Here is a 13006-nt window from a genome sequence, read left to right on the forward strand (position 1 = left end):
TAGTTTTACTGCTACCGGACTCCACGCCCACAGTAGCTCACTGCACCACTGCCAGACACTTTCAAACAACTCACGCCACAAAACCAATTAATCCAAGATATCTATTGAAGTGACCATGCCGTAACGCGTCCAATACCGTGGACACGGCTATTCGAATAGGTTTTTCACTCTGCAGAGGTGGTACACTTTACCCACAAGTAGGGTACCGCACTACGGACACCTTAATGTCGCGGCGGATCCTAACAAAGCCATTACCCACCTTAGCTGAATCTAACTAGCCAACACGGAAGCTACCATGGGGTTAATGACCTATCAGTAAGGTCATAACCGGGACATAGCTCACACAGATCGTATTCCTTCTCCATGGTCTCCCGTTGCTCACCCGCTCTCCTTTTGGCTAGCAGAACAACTAGTGGGGTTTATGCTAAGCCGTTGCCCACACAACGGTCGAGTGGTTGTACGAAAAGTGGGTTAGGCAAGATGACACCTCAGTTCATCCTTATAATGACCAGACGGACATCTCCCGTCCATGCTTAACCACAAAGGTACAAGCACACAAGTGGCATTTCACACAGAAAACGCCATCCATCTCGTCAGATTATGTCTTTCTTTTATTTTCTCAAAATCCCATTTTATCTTTTAAAACACTCGTACCCTTATTTTTGGTAAATCGCTTGTGGTCATGGTTTAAAATATGATAAGGGGATGGCAGGTAATAAGCATCTCTAGCAGTAGTTAACGTCTAACAGAGCAAATCCTAGGTCATCAAGGAATAGTCATAGCAATCAAGGGGTGGCTATCCGACCATGTCTTGCAATAAAACGATGCATTTTATAAAACAGGCCAATAGGTTGCATTTATAAAACTGGGATAAATATGCATCAAAGGATGGAATTGGACTTGCCATTCACAAAGCCTTCCGGGAAGTCCTGATCGAGGTACTGTCCTTCAGGTTCGGGCTCGCGGTACTGGTCCTCGGACTCTTGCTCGCAGTACTGCTCGTCGACGGGTTCTCCCTTGGTCACTTCGTGATCTACGGCGCACACAACCAAACATTCCGTAAAGAAAAAGAAATAAAGGTTTTATCTACAAGCCCGAATCAGGAATAACTTAAGAAACAATGGTAGAAAGAATATTTTTGGGAGATTTCTTGATGGCATGGCCGACATTATGTTAGAAATGGCGTGGTAAAGTTTCGGGGCAAACGGAAGGTTTTTGGCGCATGAAATAATAGGCCGAACAGGGGTTTAGGGGATGAATAAGGATCCAAGGGCCTATTTGTAATTACTGTTGGGAGGGGAGGGCTTGACTAGAATTTTTGGAATACCTAGGGTGCTCTGAAAAGGGTCAGGGGTTTAACCGTAATTATTTTGTGTAGTGGGAGGGTCTATTTCTTAAATAGAGTGAACATGGGGTTTATTTGGAAAAGAGATTAAGGAGAGGTGGGGCTCTTAAAGAAATAGGCAGAAGGGCAGGGGGCTCAGGGCAAAATCGCCCTTCTTCCTCCTCCCGTTGCTAGGAACAGAGGAGGGGGAAAGGAGACGGCGGCGGCGCCGATTCCGGCGGCTCCAGGGCACGGCGGCGGCCGGGGGCGGGGCAAAACGGAGAGGGGAGCAAGGGGGACCTACTCCTCTACTCACCACGAGCTGGGGTGGCGCGAGGCGGCCTGACCACGAGGGCCAGTAGCGGCGGGCGGAGGCCCTTGCGGCGGCAGCGGTGTAGGGCCGGGGAGGGGGGGCTAGGGGCGGCGGTGGTGGTGGTGGTGGTGGCGGGGCGCGGCGTGGGGGTATTTATAGGCCGGCGAGGGCTGGAAGGAGGGGGTGCGGTGGAGGCCGGTGAGCTCCGGAGCACAGCGGCCAGTAATGGCGGTGGGGGTGGCGGTGGCGCTGGGTCGTCGCCGCGTAGGGTGGTCGGTGGCGTGTAGCGGGGAGGGGCGGCCTGGGGGACGCGCTGCGCAGGGGGGCGGCCAGTGGCGAGGCGACGCGCGGCGGCCGGCTCTGCTTGGCGTCGCGGCATGCAGGGGCAAGCGCGAGCACCAAGACGGCAAGGCGGCACGGCGTGCGCAGAGGAGGGGCCAAGTCAGGCCGTTCCTGTGGAGTCGCCAGTGGGGGGGGTGGTGGTGGCCGGGCGCTCGGCGTCGTGCTGCGCGTGCAAGGGAAGTGAGGGGAGGAGAAGGAAAAAGGAAAAAGAGAAAGGGGAAAAAGAAGAAGGGGAAAAAGAGAAACAGGGGAGAAAGGAAGGGAGAGGGGGGCTGCGCCGGCGGGATTCGCGGTGACGGTCGCGAGCGCGGGGTTGAGCACGCGGCACACCGCGCGAGAGGGGGCTGCGTCGGCAGGATTCGCGGCGACGGTCGTGAGCGCGGGGTTGAGCACGCGGCACGGCGCGCGGGTCGAGGAACAGAGAAAGGATGGCGGTTAATTTTTGGATGTCAGACGGCGAGACGTCGGGAAATGTTTTGGGCGATTAAGAGCTCGAAAGGTAGAGGGTTTAGGAGCGATCCGAGCTTGACGACGAAAAAAGTTTTGAAAATTATTTTTAGCGAGTGATTTGTACTGTAATTTAAATAGGGTAAAAACGCGGGCGTTACAAACCTACCCCACTTAAAATGAATCTCGTCCTCGAGATTCGGCTGGTTCCTAAATAGATGGGGAAACTCTTTCTTAAGGGCATCTTCGCGTTCCCATGTAGCTTCTTCCACTCCATGTCTGCTCCACTGAACCCTGCAAATCCGTACTTCGGAGTTTCTTGTCCTTTTTATGACAGTGTCCAAAATCTTGGCAGGCACCTCCTGGTACCGAAGATCTGTTTGTAAAGCTATGTCTTCTTCCGGCACCCGTTCTCTCTCGGGTACCCTCAGGCATCTTCTCAGTTGGGATACATGGAATACTGGGTGTATGTCAGCCATTCCTTCTGGTAGTTCTAGACGGTATGCTACAGCTCCAATTTTCTTCAGTACTTGGTACGGTCCAATGTACCGAGGGGCTAGTTTCCCATGCACCTGAAATCTTCGAGTCCCTCGAATAGGTGAAACCTTGAGATAGACGAAGTCTCCTGGATTGAAGCTTACTTCTCATCTCTTCTTGTCTGAGTAACTCTTCTGTCGGGATTGGGCGGCCTTCAGTTTCCCTCTAATTTTGGCCACTCTTTCTTCCGCTTCCTTTATGAGTGTGGGTCCAACTAGGGCACGCTCTCCAACTTCTGACCACATCAGGGGGGTCCTGCACTTTCTCCCATAGAGTGCTTCAAATGGTGACATGCCCAAGCTTGCTTGATAGCCGTTGGTGTACGAAAACTCAGCGTACGGTAAGCTTTGTTCCCAATCCTTGCCATAAGTAAGGACACATGCTCTTAGCATATCCTCCATAATCTGGTTCACCCTTTCTGTTTGACCATCGGTCTGTGGGTGATAAGCCGAACTGAAGTCCAACTTGGTGCCCATGGCCTTATGCAAACTTTTCCAAAACCTAGAGGTGAATTGGGTTCCTCTATCCGAAACAATTCTGCTAGGCACGCCATGCAGCCTCACTATGTTGTCCACATAGAGCCGTGCTAGCTTTTCTCCACCATAATTGGTCCGTACCGGTAGGAAGTGAGCGACTTTTGTGAGCCTGTCCACTATCACCCATATGGAGTCATGTCCTTTCTGTGTCTTGGGTAAACCCACTACAAAATCCATTCCTATCTCATCCCATTTCCAAACCGGGATGGGCAAGGGTTGCAGCAATCCTGCTGGCTTCTGATGTTCGGCCTTGATTCTTTGACAAGTATCACAATGGGCGACGAACCTTGCAATGTCCGCCTTCATTCCACTCCACCAATACTTTTGTCTTATATCCACATACATCTTGGTGGATCCTGGGTGGATGGAATATGCTGAGTTATGGGCCTCATCCATAATAGTCTGTCGGAAGTCTCCTTCCTTAGGTATGCAAATTCTATCTTTGTACCATAAGGTTCCTTTGTCATCCACTCTAAAATCTGGTGACTTGTTTTCTCCGGTATGCATGCGGATTCTCATCAAGTCCTTATCTAAACCTTGGGCCTCTCTGATCTTATCCTCTAAAGTGGGTTGAACACTCAACTTGCGACTGGAACCATGGGGGACGATGTGCACATTTAATCGTGCCATTTCTTCCTGTAGGTAGGCATCCTTAGGCCCATAAGATTTCCGGCTTAAGGCATCTGCTACCACGTTTGCTTTACTAGGATGGTAATGAATTACCACATTATAATCCTTCACTAGTTCTAACCACCTTCTTTGCCTTAAGTTCAAATCTGGCTGGGTGAATATGTACTTTAAGCTCTTATGGTCTGTGTAGATCTCACACCTATTCCCAATCAGATAGTGTCTCCAAATCTTGAGGGCATGTACTACGGCTGCAAACTCCAAATCATGGGTCGGGTAATTTTGCTCATGAGGCTTGAGTTGTCAGGAAGCATATGCCACTACTTTCCCACCTTGCATAAGGACACATCCTAATCCTTGACGGGATGCATCACAATAAATGACAAAGTCCCGTTGGATGTCTGGCAAGGTTAGTACCGGGGCGGTTGTCAGTCTTCTCTTTAACTCCTGGAAGCTTCTCTGACATGACTCGGTCCAGGTGAACTTCTTCTCTTTCTTGAGTAGCTCTGTCATGGGTCGGACTATCTTGGAGAATCCTTCAATAAATCTTCGGTAATATCCGGCTAAACCGAGAAAGCTCCTGATTTCACTAACATTGGTTGGTTGCTGCCAATTGGAGACCGCTTCGACTTTTTCGGGATCCACTGCTACTCCCTCTGCGGTCAAGATATGACCAAGAAATGCTACTTTCTCAAGCCAAAATTCACACTTGCTGAACTTGGCGTAGAGCTTGTGCGCTCTCAACTTTTCCAGAACCACTCGTAGGTGCTGCTCATGTTCGTCGACACTCTTGGAGTAAATAAGTATGTCGTCAATGAAAACTATGACAAACTTATCTAACTCTTCCATAAATACCTTATTCATGAGGTTCATGAAATAAGCAGGTGCATTGGTGAGTCCAAAGGACATCACGGTAAACTCATATTGCCCGTAGCGGGTGATGAAGGCCGTCTTTGGAATATCGCTTTCCTTAATCTTGAGCTGGTGATATCCCGACCTTAGGTCTATCTTGGAGAAATACTTGGCTCCCTTCAGCTGATCAAAGAGGTCATCAATTCTGGGAAGGGGGTATTTGTTCTTGATGGTGACTTCATTTAGTGCACGGTAATCCACGCACATCCTCATGCTTCCGTCCTTCTTCTTGACAAACAAGACCGGAGCTCCCCATGGTGATGAGCTTGGTCTAATGAAACCACTTTGTTGTAACTCTTCCAGCTGTCTTTTTAGTTCCGCCAATTCAGAGGCTGCCATCCTATAGGGTCTCTTAGCTATAGGGGAGGTTCCAGGGACAAGGTCAATGACAAACTCTATATCCCTATCTGGCGGCATCCCCGGGAGTTCTTCCGGGAAAACCTCTAAGTATTCATTTATTACTGGAACTTCTTCCAAGAGTTTAGCTTCCATGCTAAAAACCATTGGGTCCGGTCCACTTCCCCGAGTATGGCAGGTTACTTGTACTCCTTCTGGGTTGGTTAGGTGTACCACCTTGTCAGCACAACTTATAAGGCCATTGTGCAGGCTTAGCCAATCCATTCCAAGGATCACATCTATACCTTTAGACTTAAGTACTACTAGGTCTGCTAGGAACTCTACCCCACTTAAAATGATCCTTACCCGAGAACAACCCAGTCGGCACTTAATGTCGCCTCCGGGCGTTCAGGTTAATAGGGGTGTTTTCAGTAGCACTGTAGGTATATTGTGCTTTTCCACAAAACTTGAGGATACGAACAAATGTGATGCTCCGGAATCAAATATATTGTTGCCAAAACTGAGCTGACTAGAAACTCACCGAGCACTATGCCCTGAGCGTCCTGAGCCTCATGCACGTTGATGTGGTTGATGCGGGCTCGTCCGAAGGACTGCTGGGGCGGCCCCATCTGCTGGTTGTTGTTGCCAGTATTGTTATTGCGGATGGGTACACGATTGGCTCCTGATAAGGCTGACCTTGGTCCATTCACTGAGTTGGAGAGGGCTGATGCTGCCGGCTTGTTATTAGCATATGGGCAATTGGCAATGAAGTGCCCTGTCTCACGGCAGTTGAAGCATGCTCGGGTATTGCTGCTGGCAGTAACGTGGCTTGCATTGCTCTGTGGGGCCTTCATGGTGTTCTGGCTCTTGAACTGTCTAAGCTGGTTGCTGGGGGCTTGAGAGCCAGTAGCTTGTGGTTGGGTCCTATACTGCATAGGGGCTTGGGACTTGGTCACTGGAGGGCCAAAGTGCCTCGGTTTCTGGAAACGGTCCTGCTGGCGAGCCTTGGCTTCTAGGAACTTACGCTTATTGTCTCTCTTTTCCTCTGCCATGGCTCTCTCGGTGATGATAGCCATGTTCATCAGTGTGTTGAAGTCTGGGTAGATGCATGGGGAAAGCAGCTTCTTAAGTTCTGTATTTAAACCCTTTCTGAACATATCGTGCTTCTTTTCATCCTTGTCTACTTCCTCCGGTGCATAGCGAGCTAGTTCTATGAACTGGTATGTGTACTCTTCAATGGACTTGTTGCCTTGTTGCAGCTCGCGGAACTCATCTGCCTTGCACTTCATAGTGGCTGCTGGGATGTGATAGCGACGGAATTCATCCACAAACTCCTTCCAAGTGATAGTGGAGGCATCCTGAGCAGCTGCACAGTAGTTCTCCCACCAAGCCAAAGCAGTTCCAGTGAGCTGGTGAGCAGCTAAACGGACCTTGTCACGGTCTTCATGCTCAAATGGTTCGAGTTTTCTCTTGATAACACGCAGCCAGTCATCTGCGTCCAAGGGGTTGTAGGATCCTGCAAAGGTGGGTGGCTTGGTCCTCAGAAAAGCTGACAGTTTGTCATTTGTATTCTGCTCACGGGGCCTTGTGTTGGTGATGACATTGTCAAAGCTTCCAGTAGGAGGTTCTGGTTGTTCAATACTTGTACCAGGTCAACGGCCGGTGGGGGTGGGGCATGTCGTGCTCCTACTTGGCTTTCTCCTCCCTGCTGGCTCACTTCCTGATCTTCCTGATCGGGGGCTTGTCCTTGCATACCCTGTTGTCTCTCCGCACTTGGAGTGGCATGTGCTTGTCTTTGGAAGGCCCTGTTGTTACGCCTGGGGGCCGTCTGTGGATTGGGCAAAACCCTTATGAGACTTAGATTTGTAATTTAGTGATATTTTATTTTTGAAAAGGCAGACTCCACCTACTGCCGGCAATCGCACAGACTAACAACCATCAAGTGCAGATGTTTTATTTATTACGCTGGGGTACAACACTTGGGAGGGTACAGCTAAAACACGCACTACACGATCGGGTACAAAGGGCACAACAGATGGGTGGGCACAACTCTCAGCTTGGGGCCGGGACGGCTTCATCCCTGGGGCACCTCTAAGGCATATTACTCACGGGGCGAGTCGTCTTCCGGGGTGGAGTGAACTTCCAGTGGAATGAGTAGCTCTTCCTCGTCGTCCTCGAGGATCCCATTTTCTCGGGGCTGTTCGACAGCTCCTCCTTCTACGGTTGCAGCTGTCCTTTCAGCACCTTCAGGTGGAGCTTGCGGGGTCCTAAAAAGTCCTCCCCATCCTGTGATGGGTGTTCCAATTAGGACTTGGGTTTCCCCGATTGCCGGGATGGGCGTTCCACTGTTGGTCCATTCTTGCATGCGCTGATCCTGGATCTGCCTGAGGCTTTCATGAGCGACGGCTTCGCTACTTATAGCGGCCGCGGTCCTTGCTTCGGCTTGAGCCACCCGGATTTGGTGCATCCTTACTGCAAGCTCAGCTTGCTCGGCCCGGTGGGTTTGCTCCCTTAAGATTTGGGCTTGCTCGTCGAAGAGCTTATCCAAGGAGACGAGGTAGGCGACCACATGGTACAAAAGGTCTTCTTGATGGCGGCGCCGTTCCAAGTTCCTCATGCGGGCCTGCCAGACTTGCGTCCTGATGACCGGAGGAAAAAGCCTCATTGGTGTAGGAATGAGGTGTTCCTCGAAGATCCGGCACAGGTAACGGAGAGCCTTTCTGACGGCCAAGGGATAGGCATCCTGATGTTGAAATCCTGTGGCAGTCACTCGCCACGGCTCAATGTCGGGGTGGCGGGTGCTTCTGGCGATGGAGAGAACCACCCTACAGCGACGAGTACCGAGGTGTTCGTACTCCCTGCTGTAGTACCTTGGGCGCTCGGTAACACCGAGGCGCTCCAGGGAATTGATCAAAAGGCGGGGAAAACCAGGTTCTTCTTGGCAAACGCCCTAGGTCCACCCATTCTCGGCCATCTGAAAACAAAGGTGGAGTGAACAAGCCTTGCACACATGGTAGGGTACAAGAAGGGTAAACGGTCTTTTTCATTAGAGTCGGGTACATCTCCCAAGGATACATTATTGCTAGGGTGGTAGCTCTAGCCTAGGTACTCTACTCTCCCTAAGGGAATCCTTCCCTGATCCGGTTAGGTCGCTTCTTTGGCGGGAGACATTGCTCCAATACCTCCCCTTCGGTCTGAGTGCCCTTATCCCAATGGGTTTCCTCGGGTTCTCCTTCCAGTAATCCAGCTTCTCTTCTGTGTGCCTCGATACGTTCCCTTTCTTGAGCGTTGCTTCGCCATATGTCTCGGAGAGAGGCGAGGGAACTCTCAGCTTGAGCCTCAGCTTCTATTGCTCTCCTGCATTGTATTTCCAACTCTTGCTCCGCCTTTTCTGCCCTACGGATTTGGTGCTTCAGTTGTTTTGTCTGTTCGCTGTAAAGTCGGTCTAGGCCGGTGAGGTAAATGGACAGTTGGGAAACCGTATCTTCTAGATCATCTTCTTCCCTCCCTAATCCTCTCATCCGGGCAATCCAAGAGCGTCCTCTCCCTCCAGTAGGCAGGAAAAATCCCATAGGAGTTCGCTGAAGATGATGCCTATAGACCATGCGTAAGCGTCGCAGGGCTTTTCGGGCAGCCTTTCTGTAGGTGTCTGGGAACCCAAAGCCAGTGGTGGAGATGAACTAGGGGTCCACATCGGGGTAAAGTGTACTTTTTCCCACGAAGATCATCAGATCACACCGAGGGGTCCCTCTGAAGTTGTGCTCCCGGTAGGTGTACTCCGGTGGGTACAAAACTCCGACGTGTCCCAGGCTGAGTAGTAATAACCTCGGAAGACCAGGCTCTGCGGGGCAGATCCCGTCACTCCATCCATTGTCAGCCATCTGGAATCAGACAAGGGCCAAAGGTAAGTGCCGTGTGGAAAGGTGAGTTAAGGGGGAAAGATTTAGCGGGGAATGGCTTAGAAAATGTCCTTGGTCTTAAGGGTTGCGTCCTACGGCTCTGATACCACCTGAAGCGTCCCCTCATCCGAGGTGACTTAAATGTGATATAAAAATCAGTCCCAGGAGGCTGATACACATTTATTACATCAGATGGTACATTACCGTACAAACCTCCGAGGAGGCGGACACTCGATACAAACAATAATCAGTAATAAAACAGCTATGGTAATACACCAAAGCACGACCCACGTGGGATCCAGCTCGGGCTTAGAGTAACACGCTAGCAGAAGCATCTTGCGGAGGGCTAACACCACAGGCAAGGTTGGGTGCGGACGCAACCTTTACTCAGCGTCTTCGACAACGAAGTCCGGGTCTTCCTCTGAAGCAAACCACAATTATATATAGGGTGAGTACGGAAGTACTCAACAAGTCCAACCACACCCGCGGAGGGGAGATAATAAAGATCATGCACGGGTATATCAAGGATGAGGCTTGGGTTTGTTTGCGATAAAGCGAGATTTTACACATGCAAGGGTTTGTTTAATAAAAGAGTTTACGCAAGTCAGTTTTGTAGTAATCGATTAATAAGTGGGGTTGATCCTACACAAAGGATCCTAGTTTTATTGCTACCGGACTCCACGTCCACAGTAGCTCACTGCACCACTGCCACACACTTTCAAACAACTCATGCCACAAAACCAATTAATCCAAGATATCTATTGAAGTGACCATGCCGTAACGCGTCCAATACCGTGGACACGGCTATTCGAATAGGTTTTTCACTCTGCAGAGGTGGTACACTTTACCCACAAGTAGGGTACCACACTACGGACACCTTAATGTCGCGGCGGATCCTAACAAAGCCATTACCCACCTTAGCTGAATCTAACTAGCCAACACGGAAGCTACCATGGGGTTAATGACCTATCAGCAAGGTCATAACCGGGACATAGCTCACATAGATCGTATTCCTTCTCCATGGTCTCCCGTTGCTCACTCGCTCTCCTTTTGGCTAGCAGAACAACTAGTGGGGTTTATGCTAAGCCGTTGCCCACACAATGGTCGAGTGGTTGTACGAAAAGTGGGTTAGGCAAGATGACACCTCAGTTCGTCCTTATAATGACCAGACGGACATCTCCCGTCCATGCTTAACCACAAAGGTACAAGCACACAAGTGGCATTTCACACAGAAAACACCGTCCATCTCGTCAGATTATGTCTTTCTTTTATTTTCTCAAAATCCCATTTTATCTTTTAAAACACTCGTACCCTTATTTTTGGTAAATCGCTTGTGGTCATGGTTTAAAATATGATAAGGGGATGGCAGGTAATAAGCATCTCTAGCAGTAGTTAACGTCTAACATAGCAAATCCTAGGTCATCAAGGAATAGTTATAGCAATCAAGGGGTGGCTATCCGACCATGTCTTGCAATAAAACGATGCATTTTATAAAACAGGCCAATAGGTTGCATTTATAAAACTGGGATAAATATGCATCAAAGGATGGAATTGGACTTGCCATTCACAAAGCCTTCCGGGAAGTCCTGATCGAGGTACTGTCCTTCAGGTTCGGGCTCGCGGTACTGGTCCTCGGACTCTTGCTCGCAGTACTGCTCGTCGACGGGTTCTCCCTTGGTCACTTCGTGATCTACGGCGCACACAACCAAACATTCCATAAAGAAAAAGAAATAAAGGTTTTATCTACAAGCCCGAATCAGGAATAACTTAAGAAACAATGGTAGAAAGAATATTTTTGGGAGATTTCTTGATGGCATGGCCGACATTATGTTAGAAATGGCGTGGTAATGTTTCGGGGCAAACGGAAGGTTTTTGGCGCATGAAATAATAGGCCGAACAGGGGTTTAGGGGATGAATAAGGATCCAAGGGCCTATTTGTAATTACTGTTGGGAGGGGAGGGCTTGACTAGAATTTTTGGGAATACCTAGGGTGCTCTGAAAAGGGTCAGGGGTTTAACCGTAATTATTTTGTGTAGTGGGAGGGTCTATTTCTTAAATAGAGTGAACATGGGGTTTATTTGGAAAAGAGATTAAGGAGAGGTGGGGCTCTTAAAGAAATAGGCAGAAGGGCAGGGGGCTCAGGGCAAAATCGCCCTTCTTCCTCCTCCCGTTGCCAGGAACAGAGGAGGGGGAAAGGAGCCGGCGGCGGCGCCGATTCCGGCGGCTCCGGGGCACGGCGGCGGCCGGGGGCGGGGCAAAACGGAGAGGGGAGCAAGGGGGACCTACTCCTCTAGTCACCACGAGCTGGGGTGGCGCGAGGCGGCCTGACCACGAGGGCCAGTAGCGGCGGGCGGAGGCCCTTGCGGCGGCAGCGGTGTAGGGCCGGGGAGGGGGGGCTAGGGGCGGCGGTGGAGGTGGTGGTGGTGGCGGGGCGCGGCGTGGGGGTATTTATAGGCCGGCGAGGGCGGGAAGGAGGGGGCGCGGTGGAGGCCGGTGAGCTCCGGAGCACGGCGGCCAGTAATGGCGGTGGGGGCGGCGGTGGCGCTGGGTCGTCGCCGCGTAGGGTGGTCGGTGGCGCGTAGCGGGGAGGGGCAGCCTGGGGGACGCGCTGCGCAGGGGGGGGCGGCCAGTGGCGAGGCGACGCGCGGCGGCCGGCTCAGCTCGGCGTCGCGGCACGCAGGGGCAAGCGCGAGCACCAAGACGGCAAGGCGGCACGGCGTGCGCAGAGGAGGGGCCAAGTCAGGCCGTTCCTGTGGAGTCGCCAGTGGGGGGGTGGTGGTGGCCGGGCGCTCGGCGTCGTGCTGCGCGTGCAAGGGAAGTGAGGGGAGGAGAAGGAAAAAGGAAAAAGAGAAAGGGGAAAAAGAAGAAGGGGAAAAAGAGAAACAAGGGAGAAAGGAAGGGAGAGGGGGGCTGCGCCGGCGGGATTCGCGGTGACGGTCGCGAGCGCGGGGTTGAGCACGCGGCGCGGCGCGCGAGAGGGGGCTGCGTCGGCGGGATTCGCGGCGACGGTCGCGAGCGCGGGGTTGAGCACGCGGCACGGCGCGCGGGTCGAGGAACAGAGAAAGGATGGCGGTTAATTTTTGGATGTCAGACGGCGAGACGTCGGGAAATATTTTGGGCGATTAAGAGCTGGGACGGTAGAGGGTTTAGGAGCGATCCGAGCTTGACGATGAAAAAAGTTTTGAAAATTATTTTTAGCGAGTGATTTGTACTGTAATTTAAATAGGGTAAAAACGCGGGCGTTACAGTTGCTCCAAAGACAACAGTTTCACACCTCCTCATGGAGTTGGAGGTTATTTACCTACCATTGCCACTGGTTATACAACTTACCCCTTTTGTTTGTATTTTCCAACCCCCACCCCGACCTCTTCTTCTTCCTCGCGTCGCCCCTGCCTCCCGCGCGTCATGCCCATGTCGCCGTGCCGCCCCTGCACCTGCGGAGCTACACCGCTGCGGCCCCCTACGACGGCGCTGGTCCGCGCCGCCCCTACCCCTGCAGGACCGCACCACGGCGTGGTAAGGCGGCTGGAGGTGGCGGCGGTGAGGGGTCCGCATGGGCGGACTGGCGGCGGGCTTTTCCGGGAGTTGGGGAGGGCTGGGAGATGCTCGTCGGCAATGAGGTCTTTGCGGTGACGGGGAAGCACGGGCGGCCGCGGGATTTCAAATCCCCGGCGGTCCGGTTGCCGGCGCTTGATGAGGAGTGGCGGCGCCGGTCGTCCGGGCGCTCCTTTTC

This window comes from Panicum hallii, chromosome 1, assembly GCF_002211085.1.
Source record: "Panicum hallii strain FIL2 chromosome 1, PHallii_v3.1, whole genome shotgun sequence".
NCBI lineage: Eukaryota > Viridiplantae > Streptophyta > Magnoliopsida > Poales > Poaceae > Panicum > Panicum hallii.